The following is an 18369-nucleotide window of genomic DNA, read 5'->3' as shown; positions in this document are numbered from 1 at the left end:
AATGTTGTATGGTTGCGAGGCGTGGGCTATGGATAGAGTTGTGCGCAGGAGGATGGATGTGCTGGAAATGAGATGTTTGAGGACAATGTGTGGTGTGAGGTGGTTTGATCGAGTAAGTAACTTAAGGGTAAGAGAGATGTGTGGAAATAAAAAGAGCGTGGTTGAGAGAGCAGAAGAGGGTGTTTTGAAATGGTTTGGGCACATGGAGAGAATGAGTGAGGAAAGATTGACCAAGAGGATATATGTGTCGGAGGTGGAGGGAACGAGGAGAAATGGGAGACCAAATTGGAGGTGGAAAGATGGAGTGAAAAAGATTTTGTGTGATCGGGGCCTGAACATGCAGGAGGGTGAAAGGAGGGCAAGGAATAGAGTGAATTGGATCGATTTGGTATACTGGGGTTGACGTGCTGTCAGTGGATTGAATCAGGGCATGTGAAGCGTCTGGAGTAAACCATGGAAAGCTGTGTAGGTATGTATATTTGCGTGTGTGGACGTATGTATATACATGTGTATGGGGGTGGGTTGGGCCATTTCTTTCGTCTGTTTCCTTGCGCTACCTCGCAACCGCGGGAGACAGCGACGAGGTATAAAAAAAAAAAAAAAAAAAAAAAAAAAAAATATATATATATATATATATATATATATATATATATATATATATATATATATATACACACACACACACACACACACACATAAAACCACTAAGAAAATGAGACACGATAAGTTCGCAAGTGCAAGGGAGATACGAGAATGAGAAGACATGGAACAACAGTCAGTTGATATACAAGGAAGAGACGTAGCTAAGACGCCACTGGTAAACAAACGTTGCCGAATGGTGTAGACAGCGAATAGCTAGCTCTTCGAAGGTAGGAAAGATGGAGCAACTAGAGACAATAGGATGAAACCAAGCAAGACGCTTGACAGAAGAGTATCAGAACAGAGGATGAACGGAATATAGTGAGTTATGAGTTTGTGAATATGGGAGGCCAGCATACATTGGTTTAACAGGTTGTAAGATTGTAAAGAAAGTTAAATCAGATGAGACCCCACGAGCGAAGGGCTCTCGTTCCGTACAGTATAATGGAGTAATTAGAAATAGGTAATCACACACACACACACACACACACACACACATACACACACACACACACACACAGATAAGGTCCCACAAATGAAAAAAAAACCCTCCCCACACAGTACAAATAAACTATTAAACACACACACAAAAAAAAAAAAATGAGATTCTACAAGTGTACAAGCTCAAACTCTTTAATGTACAAACAGGTAAGCACACACACACGTAGTGACGGAATTAGAAAAGGGATATGATCATGAGCGACATATTGTCACCAGGCGAGTTAGAAAATAGGCTGGATGAAGGGGATTTTGAGGTCTGGAACTGGAGGAGGAAGCACTGGGGAGTTATACTGAGGGATGAGGAGACAGATGGGAGCTTCGTGGCTGGACAAGATGCTGTTACTAACACAGAAGCAAAAGGGAAAAGTTGCAATTAATGTATGAAAAAAGTTTATAAAGAACGATAAAAATGCAAGAGTGTGATTATAAATTTGAAGTCCTTGTGGGAAGAGAGAGAGAGAGAGAGAGAGAGAGAGAGGGGTGGCCTTATCAACACTCAAGAAGGGGTGTACTTTGGGAGTCTACAACAGACTAGTGTAGGTGAGTGCCAAGAACATGAGCACAGAAGACGACAACTATCGAAAAGAATGAAGAAAAAGAAATCCAGAAATAATCCAGCGTCTGTGGAGGGGATACAGAGGATAAAGTCTGGGACCGAGGAACACAGAGGACGTTAAATGAAAGTGAGGGAGTACAGAAATCTACAATGCAGAACTAAGGCTACAGAAGGGGTCATGTCCTGTGTCAAAGTCTTACGTCAAAGAGCAAAAAGATAGCGAAATATGTGGTGTGTGAGATGCGCTAGTAAGGGACTGGGTACTGCAAACTGGATGCATGAGGGTAGGAATGAAGATTGCAGAAGGAACCAGAGGCATGGACGTGTAGATGAATTATTATCAACGAAATGTGGCAAAAAATGCGCTAAACCAAAATCACAAGCGTTAGTGAGCGGGAGGTGGGGAAGGACGCAGATAAGTGATGACTTTTGTGCAGGTTGATGACATTATCCCGATAAGATAAGATATGATGGTAGAAACTACTGAGATTATGATTATAAGCAGCAGATATAAGCAGACACATTCTGGGAGATTGATGACACTTAAATAATAGGGAAATATAGACAAGATCAAGGGGAAGGATCATTCAGAATTCCATCCAAAATGGAGTGCAGCGAGTCGTGAAGTACCGAGGATGGCACAGGAGATTGCCTACAATCAAGAATTCCATGGAAGTTTCATACGAACTGACACATTCAAGGCAGAGCGAGAGAAAATCGGAAAGATTTAATCCAGGAAACTTGAAAAAACCGGAGGTTAACACACACGACGAAAGAAGGAGGAGGTGGAGGGAGGGGACGAAAGTAACTTGGAGAGGAAAGACGTACCACTGGCAGTCATGCACACTACTGTTCTATTATGCCTTCAAGTATAATACCTCACATCTTCAGGGATAATACCACGGGAACAGAAAATATAGAGTATGATACATCCTTATATATATGAGTTGACAGCAGCCTGGATGATGACGTACAACTGTGATAAAAATATAAAGCTAAGCACACTATTTGGGAATATAATGTGGGAAATGGAACTCCTCAGCCAGTATATAAGACATGATAGAGAACATAAGACCTTAGTTTTGAGGGATGAGTAATGAAGAGGCTCAGTCCATGACTACCTCTGGCAGAGCAACAGGGGTTGTCAGAAAAGAGAGACATTTAATTTCATAGAAAAAGTCAGAATAAGAATGACTAGAGAACATTTGATCGGTATAAACGTGAGAGAAATGCCTAAAGTAAGATATGAAAGTGGGAAGGGAGGAGTTCTGGCAAGACATGTGGAAAAGGAAAACGAGCATTCAGGATTGTTCCATGAATCCATGAGGAGTAATCTGCCAGTTTAAGAGCAACTAGTTAAGTCGAGGGATTCCGAGGGAAGAGCTGTTGGAGCTGATGAAGAATATGAGAAAAAAATCAACGATAAGTTCAACGAGAGGCCGTGGACTGAGTGGTGAGGTCTATCGAAGATGAAGAAATATGCAAAAACATCAATGTTCAAGTTCCACGAATGAGACGAGTTGAATAAGAAGCCATAGGCAACGTTACAACTGTTAGGAAAGACATAGGTAAGTGAGGGAGGGATCTTGACGGCCTCGGTGAAGTATCTACATACGTGCTCAGGGAGTGTGCAGGAACACCTGGCGCGCCACCTGAACTGTTGCTCAGAAGGTCTAAGCAGGAGGATGTTGTGCCACGGTGAGGGAAATGAATAAAAGTCGTGCCTATTTTCTAAGAAAGGAGGCCATGAAATTTCACTGACCTTACACCGGAATTTCTGAGGAGTCTGGCCTGTAAAACGCCGGAAAAGATAATAGATCAAATAAATGATTACTTGCAAAGGAGAAACTTCCTAAGAAAGATGCAAATTGGGTTCAGAGAAGAGAGTTCATGTGTCATAAATCTTGTAGATTGCAATGACAGAGTAAAGTGTGTTTTAGCCAAACGAGATCGAGAAGGAATTTAAGCATTCCTGGATTCCAAGGAAGCATTTGAGACCGACCCACACAGGTGACCTGTACAGAAGCTGGGTTTTAGAGAAGGCATACGAGGTGGGGGTGGGGGTTAAATCCCTCAGCGTATCGAAAATTATCTGAGTGGGAGGGAAGAGAGGCGCCACTGAAGAGCTCCACATGCGTCCTGGAAAGCTCCAAACCATCCTAGAGTGCTCCAAGCTACTCTGGAGAGCTCGAAGCCATACTGGAGAGCTTTCAGCTATCCTGCAGGGGTCCAAGCGACCATCAGAAGCGAGGGAGACGGCGCCCACAATGACCGAAGCGTCAAATACAATTTATATAAAAGTATTCCAAAACATTTTGCTCCGTTTCTTACTTCAATACGAGACATTCTGTAAACTTACAAAAGTAATTCAAGTGGAATTATCTGTCACTCTGGCAGTCAATAAGTAATTAGCATTTTCTTTAAGAAAAAAGAGAGACGTGATTGATTTCAAGTTATCTTGAAGGACAGCAGAAAAGCAGCGAGGCGTAAAGTCACTGAATTCACTGGAATCCAAGTTAGTGTCGAAGACTGCACTGTCGAGACTGTTAAAAACTATCATAAAATGTTTCTGGCTCAAAGATTACTGTCTCTTACTATTTATTAATAGATATATAACCACAGGAAGCTCATTGGTGAAGTGGTTAGCGCTGCAATCAAAAGCAGGGAATTGATGGACTGCTGTCTAGAGAGAAAAGTTCCTTGCCAAAAGAGTAACTTTTCCGTACGTTGACGATGACACGGCCTTGCTGGAACTGACTCCTCGCTCACGATGTACCCAACCACTCATACATCAACCAGTACCGAGGTCACTGCCACTCATACATCAACCAGTACCGAGGTCACTGCCACTCATACATCAACCAGTACTGAGGTCACCGCCACTCACACATCAACCAGTACTGAGGTCACCGCCACTCACACATCAACCAGTACTGAGGTCACCGCCACTCATACATCAACCACTGAGGTCACTGCCACTCATACATCAACCAGTACTGAGGTCACCGCCACTCATACATCAGCAAGTACTGAGGTCACTGCCACTCATACATCAACAAGTACTGAGGTCACCACCACTCATACATCAACAAGTACTAAGGTCACCGCCACTCATACATCAACAAGTACTAAGGTCACCGGCACTCATACATCAACAAGTACTAAGGTCACCACCACTCATACATCAACAAGTACTAAGGTCACCGGCACTCATACATCAATAAGCATTAAAGTCACCGTCACTCATACATCAACAAGTACTAAGGTCACCACCACTCATACATCAACAAGTACTAAGGTCACCACCACTCATACATCAACAAGTACTAAGGTCACCATCACTCATACATCAACAAGTACTAAGGTCACCATCACTCATACATCAACAAGTACTAAGGTCACCATCACTCATACATCAACAAGTACTAAGGTCACCATCACTCATACATCAACAAGTACTAAGGTCACCATCACTCATACATCAACAAGTACTAAGGTCACCACCACTCATACATCAACAAGTACTAAGGTCACCATCACTCATACATCAACAAGTACTAAGGTCACCGGCACTCATACATCAACAAGTACTAAGGTCACCACCACTCATACATCAACAAGTACTAAGGTCACCACCACTCATACATCAACAAGTACTAAGGTCACCACCACTCATACATCAACAAGTACTAAGGTCACCATCACTCATACATCAACAAGTACTAAGGTCACCACCACTCATACATCAACAAGTACTAAGGTCACCGGCACTCATACATCAACAAGTACTAAGGTCACCACCACTCATACATCAACAAGTACTAAGGTCACCATCACTCATACATCAACAAGTACTAAGGTCACCACCACTCATACATCAACAAGTACTAAGGTCACCATCACTCATACATCAACAAGTACTAAGGTCACCACCACTCATACATCAACAAGTACTAAGGTCACCATCACTCATACATCAACAAGTACTAAGGTCACCACCACTCATACATCAACAAGTACTAAGGTCACCGGCACTCATACATCAACAAGTACTAAGGTCACCACCACTCATACATCAACAAGTACTAAGGTCACCGGCACTCATACATCAACAAGTACTAAGGTCACCACCACTCATATATCAACAAGTACTAAGGTCACCGCCACTCATACATCAATAAAGGCTACGATTTGGTCACCATCGTTCATACACTGAAATTTAATGTTATGTTATAAATCTACAACATATAACCATGTTCTTGGGTAAATTAACGATCCATATATATATATATATATATATATATATATATATATATATATATATATATATATATATATATATATATATATATTATCCCTGGGGACAGGGGATTAAGAATACTTCCCACGTATTCCCTGCGTGTCGTAGAAGGCGACTAAAAGGGGAGGGAGCGGGGGGCTGAAAATCCTCCCCTCTCGTTTTTTTTTTTTAATTTTCCAAAAGAAGGAACAGAGGGGGCCAGGTGAGGATATTCCAAAAAAGGCCCTGTCCTCTGTACTTAACGCTACCTCGCTAACGCGGGAAATGGCGAATAGTTTAAAAGAAAAGAAAAAGATATATATATATATATATATATATATATATATATATATATATATATATATATATATATATATATATATATATATATATATATATATTGGGAATACCTGGTTTAAAAAGCGAGATATACATAAGTATACTTATGTAAGTAGGAGAGATGGCCAGAGAGCGTTATTGGATTACGTGTTAATTGACAGGCGTGCGAAAGAGAGACTTTTGGATGTTAATGTGCTGAGAGGTGCAACTGGAGGGATGTCTGATCATTATCTTGTGGAGGCTAAGGTGAAGATTAGTATGGGTTTTCAGAAAAGAGGAGTGAATGTTGGGGTGAAGAAGGTGGTGAGAGTAAGTGAGCTTGGGAAGGAGACCTGTGTGGGGAAGTACCAGGAGAGACTGTGTACAGAATGGAAAAAGGTGAGAACAATGGAAGTAAGGGGAGTGGGGGAGGAATGGGATGTATTTAGGGAATCAGTGATGGATTGCGCAAAAGATGCTTGTGGCATGAGAAGAGTGGGAGGTGGGCTGTTTAGAAAGGGTAGTGAGTGGTGGGATGAAGAAGTAAGAGTATTAGTGAAAGAGAAGAGAGAGGCATTTGGACGATTTTTGCAGGGAAAAAATGCAATTGAGTGGGAGAAGTATAAAAGAAAGAGACAGGAGGTCAAGAGAAAGGTGCAAGAGGTGAAAAAAAGGGCAAATGAGAGTTGGGGTGAGAGACTATCAGTAAATTTTAGGGAGAATAAAAAGATGTTCTGGAAGGAGGTAAATAGGGTGCGTAAGACAAGGGAGCAAATGGGAACTTCAGTGAAGAGGGCTAATGGGGAGGTGATAACAAGTAGTGGTGATGTGAGAAGGAGATGGAATGAGTATTTTGAAGGTTTGTTGAATGTGTCTGATGACAGAGTGGCAGATATAGGGTGTTTTGGTCGAGGTGGTGTGCAAAGTGAGAGGGTTAGGGAAAATGATTTGGTAAACAGAGAAGAGGTAGTAAAAGCTTTGCGGAAGATGAAAGCCGGCAAGGCAGCAGGTTTGGATGGTATTGCAGTGGAATTTATTAAAAAAGGGGGTGACTGTATTGTTGACTGGTTGGTAAGGTTATTTAATGTATGTATGACTCATGGTGAGGTGCCTGAGGATTGGCGGAATGCGTGCATAGTGCCATTGTACAAAGGCAAAGGGGATAAGAGTGAGTGCTCAAATTACAGAGGTATAAGTTTGTTGAGTATTCCTGGTAAATTATATGGGAGGGTATTGATTGAGAGGGTGAAGGCATGTACAGAGCATCAGATTGGGGAAGAGCAGTGCGGTTTCAGAAGTGGTAGAGGATGTGTCGATCAGGTGTTTGCTTTGAAGAATGTATATGAGAAATACTTAGAAAAGCAAATGGATTTGTATGTAGCATTTATGGATCTGGAGAAGGCATATGATAGAGTTGATAGAGAAGCTCTGTGGAAGGTATTAAGAATATATGGTGTGGGAGGCAAGTTGTTAGAAGCAGTGAAAAGTTTTTATCGAGGATGTAAGGCATGTGTACGTGTAAGAAGAGAGGAAAGTGATTGGTTCTCAGTGAATGTAGGTTTGCGGCAGGGGTGTGTGATGTCTCCATGGTTGTTTAATTTGTTTATGGATGGGGTTGTTAGGGAGGTAAATGCAAGAGTCCTGGAAAGAGGGGCAAGTATGAAGTCTGTTGGGGATGAGAGAGCTTGGGAAGCGAGTCAGTTGTTGTTCGCTGATGATACAGCGCTGGTGGCTGATTCATGTGAGAAACTGCAGAAGCTGGTGACTGAGTTTGGTAAAGTGTGTGGAAGAAGAAAGTTAAGAGTAAATGTGAATAAGAGCAAGGTTATTAGGTACAGTAGGGTTGAGGGTCAAGTCAATTGGGAGGTGAGTTTGAATGGAGAAAAACTGGAGGAAGTGAAGTGTTTTAGATATCTGGGAGTGGATCTGTCAGCGGATGGAACCATGGAAGCGGAAGTGGATCATAGGGTGGGGGAGGGGGCGAAAATTTTGGGAGCCTTGAAAAATGTGTGGAAGTCGAGAACATTATCTCGGAAAGCAAAAATGGGTATGTTTGAAGGAATAGTGGTTCCAACAATGTTGTATGGTTGCGAGGCGTGGGCTATGGATAGAGTTGTGCGCAGGAGGATGGATGTGCTGGAAATGAGATGTTTGAGGTCAATGTGTGGTGTGAGGTGGTTTGATCGAGTAAGTAACGTAAGGGTAAGAGAGATGTGTGGAAATAAAAAGAGCGTGGTTGAGAGAGCAGAAGAGGGTGTTTTGAAATGGTTTGGGCACATGGAGAGAATGAGTGAGGAAAGATTGACCAAGAGGATATATGTGTCGGAGGTGGAGGGAACGAGGAGAAGAGGGAGACCAAATTGGAGGTGGAAAGATGGAGTGAAAAAGATTTTGTGTGATCGGGGCCTGAACATGCAGGAGGGTGAAAGGAGGGCAAGGAATAGAGTGAATTGGAGCGATGTGGTATACAGGGGTTGACGTGCTGTCAGTGGATTGAATCAAGGCATGTGAAGCGTCTGGGGTAAACCATGGAAAGCTGTGTAGGTATGTATATTTGCGTGTGTGGACGTGTGTATGTACATGTGTATGGGGGGGGGGGGGTGGGGCCATTTCTTTCGTCTGTTTCCTTGCGCTACCTCGCAAACGCGGGAGACAGCGACAAAGTATAAAAAAAAAAAAGATATATATATATATATATATATATATATATATATATATATATATATATATATATATATATATTATATATTTATTTTATTTTGCTTTGTCGCTGTCTCCCGCGTTTGCGAGGTAACGCAAGGAAACAGACGAAAGAAATGGCCCAACCCACCCCCATACACATGCATATACATACACGTCCACACACGCAAATATACATACCTATACATCTCAATGTACACATATATATATACACAAACACAGACATATACATATATACACATGTATATAATTCATAGTCTGCCTTTATTTATTCCCATCGCCACCTCGCCACACATGGAATAACATCCCTCTTCCCCCCTCATGTGTGCGAGGTAGCGCTAGGAAAAGACAACAAAGGCCCCATTCGTTCACACTCAGTCTCTAGCTGTCATGTAATAATGCCCGAAACCACAGCTCCCTTTCCACATCCAGGCCCCACAGAACTTTCCATGGTTTACCCCAGACGCTTCACATGCCCTGATTCAATCCATTGACAGCACGTCGACCCCGGTATACCACATTGATCCAATTCACTCTATTCCTTGCCCGCCTTTCACCCTCCTGCATGTTCAAGCCCCGATCACTCAAAATCTTTTTCACTCCATCTTTCCACCTCCAATTTGGTCTCTCTTTCCTTACTCATTCTCTCCATGTGCCCAAACCATCTCAAAACACCCTCTTCTGCTCTCTCAACCACGCTCTTTTTATTTCCACAAATCTCTCTTACCCTCATATTACTTACTCGATCAAACCACCTCACACCACATATTGTCCTCAAACATCTCATTTAGCACATCCACCCTCCTGCGCACAACTCTGTCCATAGTCCACGCCTCGCAGCCATACAACATTGTTGGAACCACTATTCCTTCAAATATACCCATTTTTGCTTTCCGAGATAATGTTCTCGACTTCCAAACATTCTTCAAGGCTCCCAGAATTTTCGCCCCCTCCCCCACCCTATGATTCACTTCCGCTTCCATGGTTCCATCCGCTGCCAGATCCACTCCCAGATATCTAAAACACTTTACTTCCTCCAGTTTTTCTCCATTCAAACTTACCTCCCAATTGACTTGACCCTCAACCCTACTGTACCTAATAATCTTGCTCTTATTCACATTTACTCTTAACTTTCTTCTTTCACACACTTTACCAAACTCAGTCACCAGCTTCTGCAGTTTCTCACATGAATCAGCCACCAGCACTGTATCATCAGCGAACAACAACTGACTCACTTCCCAAGCTCTCTCATCCACAACAGACTGCATACATGCCCCACTTTCCAAAACTCTTGCATTCACCTCCCTAACAACCCCATCCATAAACAAATTAAACAACCATGGAGACATCACACACCCCTGCCGCAAATCTACATTCACTGAGAACCAATCACTTTCCTCTCTTCCTACACGTACACATGCCTTACGTCCTCGATAATAACTTTTCACTGCTTCTAACAACTTGCCTCCCACACCATATATTCTTAATACCTTCCACAGAGCATCTCTATCAACTCTTATCATATGTCTTCTCCAGATCCATAAATGCTACATACAAATCCATTTGCTTTTCTATGTATTTCTCACATACATTCTTCAAAGCAAACACCTGATCCACACATCCTCTACCACTTCTGAAACCACACTGCTCTTCCCCAATCTGATGCTTTGTACATGCCTTCACCCTCTCAATCAGTACCCTCCCATATAATTTACCTGGAATACTCAACAAACTTATACCTTTGTAATTTGAGCAATCACTCTTATCCCCTTTGCCTTTGTACAATGGCACTATGCAAGCATTCCGCCAATCCCCAGGCACCTCACCATGAATCATACATACATTAAATAACCTTACCAACCAGTCAACAATACAGTCACCCCCTTTTTAATAAATTCCACTGCAATACCATCCAAACCTGCTGCCTTGCCGGCTTTCATCTTCCGTAAAGCTTTTACTACCTCTTCTCTGTTTACCGAATCATTTTCCCTAACCCTCTCACTTTGCATACCACCTCGACCAAAACACCCTATATCTGCCACTCTATCATCAAACACAAACAGCAAACCTTCAAAATACTCACTCCATCTCCTTCTCTCATCACCACTACTTGTTATCACCTCCCCATTAGCCCTCTTCACTGAAGTTCCCATTTGCTCCCTTGTCGTACACACTTTATTTACCTCCTTCCAAAACGTCTTTTTATTCTCCATAAAATTTAATGATACTCTCTCACCCCAACTCTCATTTGCCCTCTTTTTCACCTCTTGCACCTTTCTCTTGACTTCCTGCCTCTTTCTTTTATACATCTCCCACTTATTTGCATTTTTTCCCTGCAAAAATCGTCCAAATGCCTCTCTTCTCTTTCACTAATAATTTTACTTCTTCATCCCACCACTCACTACCCTTTCTAATCAACCCACCTCCCACGCTTCTCATGCCACAAGCATCTTCACCTGCGCCTCCACAAGATAATGATCAGACATCCCTCCAGTTGCACCTCTCAGCACATTAACATCCAAAAGTCTCTCTTTCGCGCGCCTATCAATTAACACGTAATCCAATAACGCCCTCTGGCCATCTCTCCTACTTACATACGTATACTTATGTATATCTCGCTTTTTAACCCAGGTATTCCCAATCACTAGTCCTTTTTCAGCACATAAATCTACAAGCTCTTCACCATTTCCATTTACAACACTGAACACCCCATGTATACCAATTATTCCCTCAACTGCCACATTACTCACCTTTGCATTCAAATCACCCATCACTATAACCCGGTCTTGTGCATCAAAACCACTAACACACTCATTCAGCTGCTCCCAAAACACTTGCCTCTCATGATTTTTCTTCTCATGCCCAGGTGCATATGCACCAATAATCATCCATCTCTCTCCTTCAACTTTCAGTTTTACCCATATCAATCTAGAGTTTACTTTCTTACACTATCACATACTCCCACTACTCCTGTTTCAGGAGTAGTGCTACTCCTTCCCTTGCTCTCGTCCTCTCACTAACCCCTGTACTCCCAAGACATTCCCAAACCACTCTTCCCCTTTACCCTTGAGTTTCGTTTCACTCAGAGCCAAAACATCCAGGTTCCTTTCCTCAAACATACTACTTATCTCTCCTTTTTTCTCATCTTGGTTACATCCACACACATTTAGACACCCCAATCTGAGTCTACGAGGAGGATGAGCACTCCCCGCGTGACTCCTTCTTCTGTTTCCCATTTTAGAATCTTAAATGATGGGGATGAGCACTCCCCACGTGACTCCTTCTTCTGTTTCCCCTTTTAGAAAGTTAAAATACAAGGAGGGGAGGGTTGCTGGCCCCCCCGCTCCCGTCCCCTTTAGTCGCCTTCTACGACACGGGAGGAATGCGTGGGAAGTATTCTTTCTCCCCTATCCCCTATATATATATATGTATATATATATATATATATATATATATATATATATATATATATATATATATATATATATATATATATATATATATACAAACACTTTTTTTTCTCACACCTGCTCGCCGTTTCCCGCGTTCGCAAGGGAGCGGCAGAAACAGACGAAGAAAAGGCCTCTTTTGCTTATATCCATTCTCTAGCTTTCATGTGTAGTGCATCAAAACCACAGTATGCAGGCCCTATAGATGTTTCAGTGATTTTCTCTGTTAGCTTCATATTTCCTTGTTCAGTATGACAGGAGAATGTCCCCTATATTCTTCATCAGTTCAATGTGTCCCTTACACACCTTAAATCGTCTGGCACATTCAGGCCCTGAGCACTGAAAACAGTTTTTACCCTAGCTTTCTATCCCCAGTTCAGTCTGTCCGCTACTCTTTGTTCCCTCAACCTCTGATGCATACACTCTCTCTGTCAACCTCTCCTCACCCATCCTTTCCATATGTCCAAATCATTTCACTACACCCTCTTCATCTTTCTTAACCATTTTATTCCCAATATATACATATATATATATATATATATATATATATATATATATATATATATATATATATATATATATATATATATATATATATTCCTAAGAGTCCAAGGGAAAATGAAACACGATAAGTTCCCAAGTGCACTTTCGTGTAATAATCACATCATCAGGGGAGAAACAAGAGAGAAATATAACAGTTAGTTAATATACAACGAAGAGACGTAGCTAGGACGCCATTTGGTAAACATGCGATTGTCCAAACGTTACCGGATGGTGGTGTTCGGGTCTGGCATCATGCCTGTCATAAAATTTTATTATGTGGACGGGAAAGGGAACTGTTTACAGATTTTGCCTAGAACAAAGCTATCTAGTTTGTATAGACTTTCACTAATATTATGGTTATAATTCTTTGTGTATCTAATAATAGAAGATTCCATGATATTTCTCGTGGTAAAGAAGTTACAGTTGATAACTGAACTGGCGTTACTCCAATCAATACAACGGTCATAACATTTTTTTTTTAACATAAACAGCATTTGATTCTTGTCCTATTCTTATACAATATTATGTAATATGTAATAAGACATATTACAGCAGACTGGTAAGGATCTATATGTTAGACTTAAACAATACAAATGTAGTATAAGAACTGGAGAAGAATCAAATATTTTGATTAATCATACAAAAATTTATGACCAGTGTGATGACTGGAATAACTCTCATACATTTATCATCTGTAACTCCAGTACCACGAGAAATATCAGTGAATCTTCTATTATCAAATACACAAAGAATTGTAACCATAATATAAGTGAAGGTCTATATAAACTGGATAGCTTTGTCGTAGGCAAAATTTGTGAACAGTTCCCTTTCCCGTCCACATAATAAAATTTTATGACAGGCATGATGCCAGACCCGAACACCACCATCCGGTAACGTTTGTTTACCAATGGCGTTATGGTTACGTCTCTTCCTTGTATATCAACTGACTGTTGTTCTACGTCTTCTATCTCATTCTTGTATCTCCCCTGTAATCATTACACGAAAGTGCACTTGGGAACTTATGGGTTTCATTTTCCTCGCGGTTATCAGCATATAGGTCACGCACACCAGTGCAACCTCCTGCAATATATATATATATATATATATATATATATATATATATATATATATATATATATATATATATATATATTCCTATGAGTCCACGGGTAAAATGAAACACGATAAGTTCGCAAGTGCACTTTCGTGTAATAAATAATCACATCATCAGGGGAGACACAAGATAGAAATATAACAGTCAGTTGATATACATCGAAGAGACGAAGCTAGGACGCCATTTTGTAAACATGCGATTGTCTTGGACAATCGGGGCCTGAACATACAGGAGGGTGAAGGGCGTGCAAGGAATAGAGTGAGTTGGAACGATGTGGTATACCGGGGTCGACGTGCTGTCAATGGATTGAACCAGGGCACGTGAAGCGTCTGGGCTAAACCATGGAAAATTTTGTGGGGCCTGGATGTGAAAAGGGAGCTGTGGTTTCGGTGCATTATACATGACAGCTAGAGACTGAGAGTGAACGAATGTGGCCTTTGTTGTCTTTTCCTAGCGCTACCTCGCGCACATGCTGGGGGGGGGGGGTGTTGTCATTTCATGTTTCGCGGGGTGGCGACGGAATGAATAAGGGCAGACAGTATGAATTATGTACATGTGTATATATGTATATGTTTGTATGTGTATATGTATGTATACGTTGAGATGTAAAGGTTTGTATATGTGCGTGTGTGGACATGTATGTATATACATGTGTATGTGGGTGGGTTGGGCCATTCTTTCGTCTGTTTCCTTGCGCTACCTCGCTAACGCGGGAGACAGCGACAAAGTATAATATATATATATATATATATATATATATATATATATATATATATATATATATATATATATATATATAACGCTACCTCGCTAATGCGGGAAATGGTGAATGGTATGAAAAAAAAAAAAAAAAAAAAAAAAATATATATATATATATATATATATATATATATATATATATATATATATATATATATATTATCCCTGGGGATAGGGGATTAAGAATACTTCCCACGTATTCCCTGCGTGTCGTAGAAGGCGACTAAAAGGGGAGGGAGCGGGGGGCTGGAAATCCTCCCCTCTCGTTTTTTGTTTTTTTTAATTTTCCAAAAGAAGGAACAGAGGAGGCCAGGTGAGGATATTCCAAAAAAGGCCTAGTCCTCTGTTCTTAACGCTACCTCGCTAACGCGGGAAATGGCGAATAGTTTAAAAGAAAGAAAAGAAAATATATATATATATATATATATATATATATATATATATATATATATATATATATATATATATATATATATATATGTATATATTATCCCTGGGGATAGGGGAGAAAGAATACTTCCCACGTATTCCCTGCGTGTCGTAGAAGGCGACTAAAAGGGGAGGGAGCGGGTGGCTGGAAATCCTCCCCTCTCGTTTTTTTTTTTCAATTTTCCAAAAGAAGGAACAGAGAAGGGGGGCCAGGTGAGGATATTCCCTCAAAGGCCTAGTCCTCTGTTCTTAACGCTACCTCGCTAATGCGGGAAATGGCGAATAGTATGAAAGAAAAAAGATATATATATATATATATATATATATATATATATATATATATATATAATACTTGGCAGAAGTCAAACATCGCAGTATGATACCATAGTATCTATAATCACTATACATATTCAAGGCTAAAATACCTTACCATTTAACGCAGACTAAGTTGGCGAACTTAAAAGACCCCAGCTGCCAAGGATCGCAGACCGAGATTACACCCCAAAGCCTCGATGTTATGGACACAAAGTAAGGCATCCAGGCGCGTGGTGACTCCAGAACTCACCAGTCGTCCTTACTTGTCACGACACTACGACCTGTGGTCAGCTTGGCTCTGTACGGACGGCACCACTCGTGTCATAAGTCCTACCCAGCGCCGGCACAACGAAGCACCTCGCTCCACCCCCAACACTCCAGCAAGACTGAAGACAGTGACAGGCAGGCTCGAGCTGCGTTAACACCGTACAGAATGAAACTCCCAAACTACCAGAGTAAACTACCCAACGACCATATACGGCGACGCCTTCCTTTACAGCTCAACTTGAATAAATCCTATACTAAACATATTCGTTTTATACCTAAGGATATGTCGTCTGTTCAACACACTGTATAATCATGTAAGCATTGCTCACAATACAACCGTCGCTCCACCCACACGCATTCGTGAGCATACCATTCACGAAGAGATGCGACATTTTCGTGACATGAAGATGACCGCCACTCACACATCAGCAAGAGCTGACATGGCTGCCACCTGTCAACAAAGGCTAGGATTACTGCCACCAGTGCATCAGCTACAACACACACCACTACACTAACAACAGGCAGGATCACTGGCACTTGTGTGTCAGCACGAGATAGGATCACTTGCTGTTGAAGTACAAAGAATAGATGATCTTATCACCATGTATGCGTCAGGAATGACTAAGATCACCGTGAGGTACGCATCACCAAGATCATGAGGACCTGTCCAATGTTGTGTCTTTCCCCAGCCCAGGGGCGGCTGCACCTCGATAATAACCGCTGCTGTTCTACTGTTCCGGTTGGGTTGATGTTCCTGATCGCGGAGTGTACTATATAACTTATACTGATCCTGTGACTGCTTCACGAAGAGATATGAATCGTGATGAAATTGAAAAGGTTATGGACAACCTTAGAGATATATTTTTTCATTACACTTGCTTATATAAATCTAAATATCAGGGATCAGTTACCATGTGCTTTGGAAATGAGTTGCCAATTAGAAATTCAACGAATGCTGAACAAAGTCGCTGATATTATAAAATATTTACCTCACTGTAATCAGAATAGGCATCTGACACCTTTGAAACACATCGGGAATGGTTCAGAGATTCACTTTTTTGATTATCAGTAAAACACATATTCATCTGTTACATGAAATCAAATTCCTAGGATTCGAAACCGAGATGATGTGATTCGAAACATACAACACAATACATGATAGTAACCACAAAGAAATATAAACAAAGACGGATCAAAGTTATTGTACAAATGACATAGTAAGAAACTAAGGACATTCAGACGATAACTTACGGGTCAAATGTTGTTTGTTATTTTTCTCCTTAGATGTTTTTTTTCATAAGAAACACTGACATGACAATCGGAATCGTCTTCGACGTATCCAGTTGTGGTAGTGTCATGGGCACCTCCCGAGCAACACGCCCGTCACTCATCACTCATCACCATCCAGACCTGAGCAACGGTGAGGCGTCACGGAACCCTGGTGTGTCGAGGTGCTCTGTAGTTCTATGGATACAGCACTTTGAAGAATACCATGACAGCACCAGCAAACCATCCTGGGAGCACAACACGTGAACCAGATCGCAAAACTGTAGTTGCGGGCGACAATGTTCCGTTTGCCACAGCCTCAAACATCAGTGTCCAGCGGGGAATCTGTTGCACAACACAAAACATCCGAAGTAAACTACACACACCTGCCATCTTCACAGTCGTGTTCCAGCGAACATACCCAAGATAAACATGGAAAAGCGGATGGTGTATGCACTGGAATATGAGGGCGTGTTGAGACACATCTGGGAAAACGTCATTTTCTGCGACGAAGAAACGTTCAGCTCAATCGAGGGGATGACGAGGCCAGCTTAGCGGTAAAATAATACAAAGGTAAGCTGGTTCACAGATACTCTCTCTCTCTCTCTCTCTCTCTCTCTCTCTCTCTCTCTCTCTCTCTCTCTCTCTCTCTCTCTCATTAACGATCTTTTGTGCCCAAGTTGATGCCCGATCAAAGAATTATATTCTCAATCTTGTGATCTTTCAGATCCAGTTCATTGTCCAAATAAGACAAATTCAACTAATAGACACGCTTTTCGCCCTTTTATCTTGGCTGATACTCAGGAAAGCAAGTGATGGGAACCTGTACAAATGGCAGAGTATGTAGGAATGTCCGGGTTGGTACACTCAGCAAGGGTTGGCGAGCTGGTAAGTGTCTGATCCGGTCGATTTGCAGGAGAGAAATATGTCGACATTTTGAGTGAAGAGCTGCTACCATCAGTGAGAACGACGTTATTTCCTACAGGAACACCTCTCTACCTGGTTCAAGACAACAGCTCTGTCCACACACCGCGGGCTGTGAGAAATTGGTTCCTGCAACACCCTGAAATTACGCTATGCCACATCCATCCACCTATATGCCCAGACCTGAACCCATATAGAAAACGTTTGGGCAACCTAGGTAAACCAAAATGACCATAGACGACTCCAGCAACAACTGCCGCAGACAGGAGGAACACTCATAGCTCGTGACATGTTGACGTGGGGAGGCCTG

General features: G+C 41.7%; 1 long non-coding RNA gene across 1 annotated transcript in view; it reads right to left on the bottom strand.

Annotated features, from left to right (window-relative positions):
- The window catches only part of LOC139755490 (uncharacterized), a 153797-nt gene extending 137803 nt beyond the window's left edge, over positions 1 to 15994 (bottom strand). The window contains exon 1 of the long non-coding RNA XR_011714109.1: positions 15718 to 15994. This is a non-coding gene — a long non-coding RNA (uncharacterized lncRNA). The remainder of the gene's footprint in view (positions 1 to 15717) is intronic.
- Between the last annotated feature and the right edge of the window lie 2375 nt (positions 15995 to 18369).

The sequence above is a fragment of the Panulirus ornatus genome, chromosome 19 (assembly GCF_036320965.1).
Source record: "Panulirus ornatus isolate Po-2019 chromosome 19, ASM3632096v1, whole genome shotgun sequence".
In the NCBI taxonomy this organism is placed as follows: domain Eukaryota; kingdom Metazoa; phylum Arthropoda; class Malacostraca; order Decapoda; family Palinuridae; genus Panulirus; species Panulirus ornatus.
Note: the sequence above shows the minus strand (reverse complement) of the source record. Positions and strands in the feature narration are given on the sequence as shown.